The sequence below is a fragment of the Meles meles genome, chromosome 3, assembly GCF_922984935.1.
Source record: "Meles meles chromosome 3, mMelMel3.1 paternal haplotype, whole genome shotgun sequence".
Classification (NCBI taxonomy): Eukaryota; Metazoa; Chordata; class Mammalia; order Carnivora; family Mustelidae; genus Meles; species Meles meles.
The window spans coordinates 104253201-104259474 of record NC_060068.1 but is presented as its reverse complement, the minus strand read 5'-3'; positions in this window follow the sequence as shown (position 1 = coordinate 104259474).

The window sequence follows — 6274 nt, the reverse complement described above, 5'->3', positions numbered from 1 at the left end:
CAACCACTGCAGGTGTGCACCTCCGATCTCCTCCACTCGCCCTGGAACACACAGCCACTCTGGCCAGTTCTGGGGGAGACACTATCATTCTGATGGAAGTCTCCTGCTACCACCACTATCCCTTGCTTGCCTTCTCACGAAGCCCCTGGGCTGGGGAGAGGGCCACGGAAACAGGCAGAGCCCTGGGAAAGAACTCCTCCTTCATTGCCAGCTTCTTGTGGGGACTTAAAGCTCATGAATGAATTTTGCTGCCGCCTTTGGTTTGGAAAGACAGAGGATTCTGAAGGGGGCTCCTTGGGTATAACAAGGGTTATCAAAGGGTTAAGTCCTCTCTGCTGGCTCTGTGCACCCCGCCCCAACTCAGGACCAGGTCTCTGAGGGTAGCACTGGCCAGCCCACCCTGGGGCATTTCCTGTTTATGGGCCTAGAAGGGTATGGCAGGGGGAACTGAGGCTAGGCATCCAGGCCAGATTTGGGGGTTGGGTGGGTCAGAAGGATAGTGATGGCACCAGCAGGCCCTGGGAAACTGCCTGGCTCAGCTGTTCTGGTTTTTCTACACTCCACCCATTCTAGCCCCAGACCCAAATTCCAAGCATCACCTTGCTGAGAGCACACCCTGTCCTTGGCTCCCTATTCCAAGCCTTATCTCCTCCTGCCCCACAGCCCCTGCCTCTAGCCCCTCTGGGAGCCTGGATGCCTTCCCCCAAATACCATGCGCCTTGGCTCTAACTCATCTACCTCCATCCCAACCTTTCCTCCTCACACCTACCTCTTCTCCCTCCCATCGCCCCATTGCTCCATCTCCCTCTCATCCCCCATCCCACCTACTTCCCACACCTCCTCCCCCCTCCCTGCTGCTCCTTGCTTGCAGTCTGTATCCCTACTCACCTGTGGCCCACCTGCCTACCCTCTGGGCCCCTTTTCATGCTGTTGCTACAGAATCCCCAAGCAGATTTCCTCTCATTCATTCATTCATTCATTCATTTATTCAGCAAACATTTTGAGTGGTGATAAATAAGTTAAACAAGATTCTTGCCCCTGCAAGCTTTTATTCTAATGGAAGAGACAGAAATTGAACACATAAACAAATAAATGATGATAGACTGGGATAAGGTCAAGGAAAGGAACGAAGGGGGAGCCGGAGAGCCGTGACAGAGACTCCAAGGGCACCTTCTAATCTCCTACTTAGATATGGAGTCAGTGTCAGGAGAAGTGTCAGAGAGAGTGGGGAACAGGGGCCACCTGGAGGCAGGGATTTGGCAGAGGCTTTCTCCCAGCCCATCTGTAAGCAGTGGACACAGAAGCCAGGAGACCCTGCTGCTATCCGCCCATTCCCACTGGCTCTCATAGATATCTTCTTCCTCTGCCAACCTCCTCAGACCTCCTCCCGGCCACCACCGCCACCCCCTTCTGCCCCTGCTGGCATGCCACCAGCTCTTTCCAACTCCTGGGTCTTCCTGATCACACTGAGGAGGTGAGGGGCAAGGACTCCCATCCTTGGGGGACCTAAAGGGGAAACTGCATGGGCAAGAAAAGCATGACCATGTCACAATACAGCCTCAAACTTGCAAAAACTGCTACAGCTGTAAGAAGTGAAATTTGCATGTGCTGAGAGGGTTTGGCGAGATCACAGCCAGGAAAGGGATCATCAGGACCGATTTTCTGTGGGTGCAGCACTTTGAGGGTTGGAGCATGTGCAGAGGGCGCTGGGCATGTGGAAGAGCTCCAAGCCACGTGGAGGGGCAAGCACATTCACAAACACAGCTCAGGGACTTTGCCCTTCCCAGTGCTGCAGCCCTATGAAATATTTAGTTTTCTGGACATGGCTCATCCCTTATTGTCCCCCTCAGCAAGTACACTTCCCCTACATCATTTATGGCTGTCCGCTTTCCTCCTCCTGGAGTACTGAGAGGAAGGGAGGCCAGACCCCAGACTGGAGGAGGGTCTGTCCTAACCCTGTGGCCAGGTGGCAGGATCTAAGCCTGCCTTCTCACCCCCATCCCCCACCCTGTGTAGCCTCAGGAGCAGGCCAGGAGAGCTGAGAGGTCATTTTGCTGAAAGCCTGGGGAAGCAGAATAAGGAGGGAGTGAGGAAGATGCAGATGTCCTGGCTCCAGAAGGGAGAGGAAAGGAGTCTGGGAGTGATGAGAAAAGCAGCACTTAGTATTTATTGTGCTAAACTGGTTACATGCACCATCGCCTTAAATCCACACTACAAATTTAGGATTTCTTATCCCCATTTCATAGTTGGAGAAACTGATGCTCAGAGAGGTTAAGTAACTTGTCTAAGGCAGCCCAGACAGTCCAGCTCCAGAAGCCAAGCTCCACATACTTCAATAAGGTCTCACCTTAGCTAGGGGTGGGAAGAGAGGGTATGTGTGTGTGTGTGTGTGTGTGTGTGTGTGTGTGAGAGAGAGAGAGAGAGAGAGACAGAGAGAAGAGGAGAGGCATGTCAGGCAGTGTCTGTTCCATTCCCTCTTACTCCCAGAAGATGAGGCTGCTCTCAGTATAATCCCCTCTCCCTGCTCCCCTCCCCCTGATTCAGCCCCAGCCAAAATTCCTAAATACTTTACCTGTTTATTAGACAAATATTATTGGCCAGAGATTGGGAGACCTCGATGAAAGGGGAAAAGGAAGGTGAGGAAATAAAGAGGGGGGGGGCCAAAGAGAGAAAGAGGTAGAGCAAGAGACAGGGCTGAGCAGAAAGCAGGGGCATTTGAGAGAGGACTGGGGACAGAGGGCCAGGATGGACACTAACTCACAGCCTGGACAGTTAAACCACAGTCCATTCATTGGATGGTGAGGATATGGGTGGCAGGTCACAGAAAGAACTCCTACTCCCCACCACCTACTCCCAGCTCCCACCCTTCTCTACCTACCCTTCCCCCTTCACACCCCAGCTTCTCCTTCCCCTCCCCCACTGTCTTCTCCGGAACAATTCTAATTAGACTAAGTGACTAAGAGGCGGTTTCAGCCAGAACAGCCAATTAGGCCGGAAAGAAGGGAAAGGAGCTCCCCCAAGTCTCCCACCTCCATCCACCCCCCTCATCTGTCTTTTACCCAGACCAAATATTCTTAGCTGGAGACTCCAGATCGGCACTCAAATTTCCCTGATTCTGCTCCTCCCTCATTGCACACTGTGTCCGCATTACCTGTGTCCAGATAGCCCCTGGCCCATTCTCTAGTCCCCACCTTGAGCCCCTCCATCCTCAGGCTTGAGTCTGTTCAAGCCTCTTTCGCAGGGGTTGCAAGGAAAGAGTGGGGTCCTCCTTGGGAGGCTGTCTTTCTGAGTCTCTTTATTTCTGATGTTTCTCCTCTGTCTCTCCCTCTCTCTTCTCTTCCTCTGGCACTTATTTCTAACATCCATGGACCAGGCCTACTGGTTGCCATGGAGATGCAGTGTGCAGCTGGATGGTGAGTGTGTGAGGAGCTGTGTACGCTCTGCAGCACTGGGGGGGGGGGGGCGCGCCTGTGTGTGAAACGCATCCATGTTCAAGAAATCTTTCTTCCAGGTCTTCCTAAAGGGAAACCCAGTCCAAAGGGAAGACTCCAAAAGGCCCCAAGGATCCTGAAACACTGGGCCATATTCATCAGGGACACATCCGCTCCCTCAGTGCCTGCAGGGTTAGATACTAAACTCTGTTCAGTCCAGGCTCTGGACTGGCAGATTCTGGAGGGACCCCAACCTGCCCCTCCCATCCAAGGAAAGGATTGGGAACCCTGGGAAAGGAGCAGGGGTGGGCAGACAGGCCTTTCCTATACAGAACAGCTGGAGTGCAGATTAAGCTGTACAAATGGACATTCTGATGAAGCCAACAACCCCCCAAAAAAACCACAGCAGGGCCTGGGTTGATGGGGAAGGTTGGCCCAGCAAACTGGATAATCCCCTCCTTTTCTATTTACCTTACCCTATATTTGTCCAGAAGGGTGGGAGAGGTAAGAGACCTAGTTTCTGCCCTCAGTAAGTTTACCATCTCGGAGGAATGAGGTTAACTCCTTTCTTGTCTCCCATCCCAGGGCCTCAGCAGCCCCACTTTCCTGAACCTGGAATGCTCTGTTCTGAGCTCTACATCTTCAGGTGTCATCAGAGAAGCTGCCCAGGCCACAGTGAGTAAGGCAGCCCCTTCCTTTCCCCCACCTCCAGTCATCCTCCTTCATGTCCCACTGTTTGTTTCCTTCACAGCACTTTAACACAATCTGTAATTATCTCATTTGTTTGTTTGTTTATTGTCTGTCTTCTCTACTGGAATGGAAGCTCCAAGAGACAGTACGGATCATGCCTGTCTAATTCTGGGCTGCAAGGCCAGCACCTGGCACAGGGCCTACCACATAGTAGGTGTAAAACGTGGGTTCAGTCAAAGAAAGGACACATTGTTTCACTGAGGCCCTACAAGAATCTTCTGTGATGGCGAGCATTATTATCCCCATTTTACAGATGAAGAAACAAAGGTGCAGTCACCTGCCCAAGGTACTGCCACTGTGAAGCAGTCCAGCCAGATTTCTTTCTTTTTTTTTTTAAGATTTTATTTATTTATTTGACAGACAGAGATCACAAGTAGGCAGAGAGGCAGGCAGAGAGAGAGAGGAGGAAGTAGGCTCCCTGCTACGCAGAGAGCCCAATGCAGGGCTCGATCCCAGGACCCTGGCATCATGACCTGAGCCCAAGGCAGAGGCTTAACCCACTGAGCCACCCAGGCGCCCCTCCAGCCAGATTTCTAATGTAGGTCTCAGATGCCAGGCGTGAGGGAATAAGGTGGGGACCATCTTTCCTAACCTACAGTGCACCTGGCTCGCCTTCCTGTTTGTGGGTGTGTCTCCACTCCCAACCTAGGCATCCCCAGAGAAACCTGTGCGGAGAAGCAGGAAGGACAGTTAAAACCTGTGATTGAAGAATGTGAATGTGACCTTTTCTTTCAGAGGCTTAAATCTCTTCAGTGGCTCAGCTTTCCCTCCTTTGGTTGCCTAGCAAGCCCTTCTAGTTCTTCTTCTGCCCCCCTTCCTTCAAGCTCTACAATTTTACCTGCCCCCCCCCCCCCCCCAGGGACAGCATTTTCTTCTCCTACCTTAGTCCCTTGCACATACAACTGCCTCAGGCCAGATCTGTCCTTGGCAAGTCAGCTCTGGTACCACCCCTTCCAGGAAGCCTTCTGGACTCTACTGGAGGAGGCACCTCCTTGAGCTCTCCAGCCCAAATTTACAGTTCAGGGCAGGGCTAAACACCTAATACATTATTATTTACCTGTCTGCCTTTCCCAGAGAGACTGTGTGTCATTCTTGGGGTGTCCCAGTACACTCTGCTGGGCAGGCACAAGGGAGAGGCTCAGGAAATGTTTAAAGAACAAATGAACCAACCAGGCACAGGATAACCCACATCTCTTGACCCCTGACATATTTTTCAGGGCTAGGCCTTAACAGGAGCCCAGCTATCCCCAGCTATCTGGCCTTGTCTGGAGTGGGATTGATGTGAGGTTCTCTTGATTGCCTGCCTCCTCTGATCAAGTGAGGCCTCAAGGTTAGAGACTGGCCACCCTGGTCAGGTAGGAGGGTTTGTGAACTGGAGGACTGGTGGGGGGGCCCTTGGGTTGCTCACTGAACTAGAGGGCTGACCTGATTCAGAGGCTGCCAAAGAGGCCTCAGCCCTTCCTTGGCCTCCCAGAGCCCCCAGGCTCTGGAGCATCATATTCGAGACTGGTCCTGGAGGATTCTTCCTTTTTACAACAGTTCCCCCACCCTCCCACCCACCAGCCCATCCCTCAGGCAGAAACAACCACTAGTCTCTGAATGTAGTAAGGGGATCTGGGGTCGGGGTGGGAGAGGCTTCAGACCCTGCAAAGTCACGCGAATAGGAATGGATGAAGGGGCGCCTGTGACCTCCCCTACACTCACGGTCGATCCGGGTTTACACGGAAGCTCATCCAGGATTAGTCCCTGCGCTCAACTAATCCCAGCCGCTGAACCGACCCCAGGGTCGAGGAGCCAGGCTGGTGGGGGAGGGGGAACGCGGGCTGAGCGGAAGCACGCGGAGCGGGGAGGGGCACCCGGGAGGTGGGGCCGGGAAACCGGCTGATCCGGTCTCTGTTCTTCGACCTCTCTGGAGCCAGTGTTTACCCGGGAGCCGGACGAAGGAGACCCAGGCTGCTCGGGCCCGGAAGCAGGGGGAGGGGAGAGCACTCGGAGACGAGATGGACCTTTCCAGGTCCTCTGAATCGACCTCCAGCCCTGGTTCCTGACCGTGGGAGAGAGCGACCAACAGCTGTCTCCCGCCCTTCTCCCTT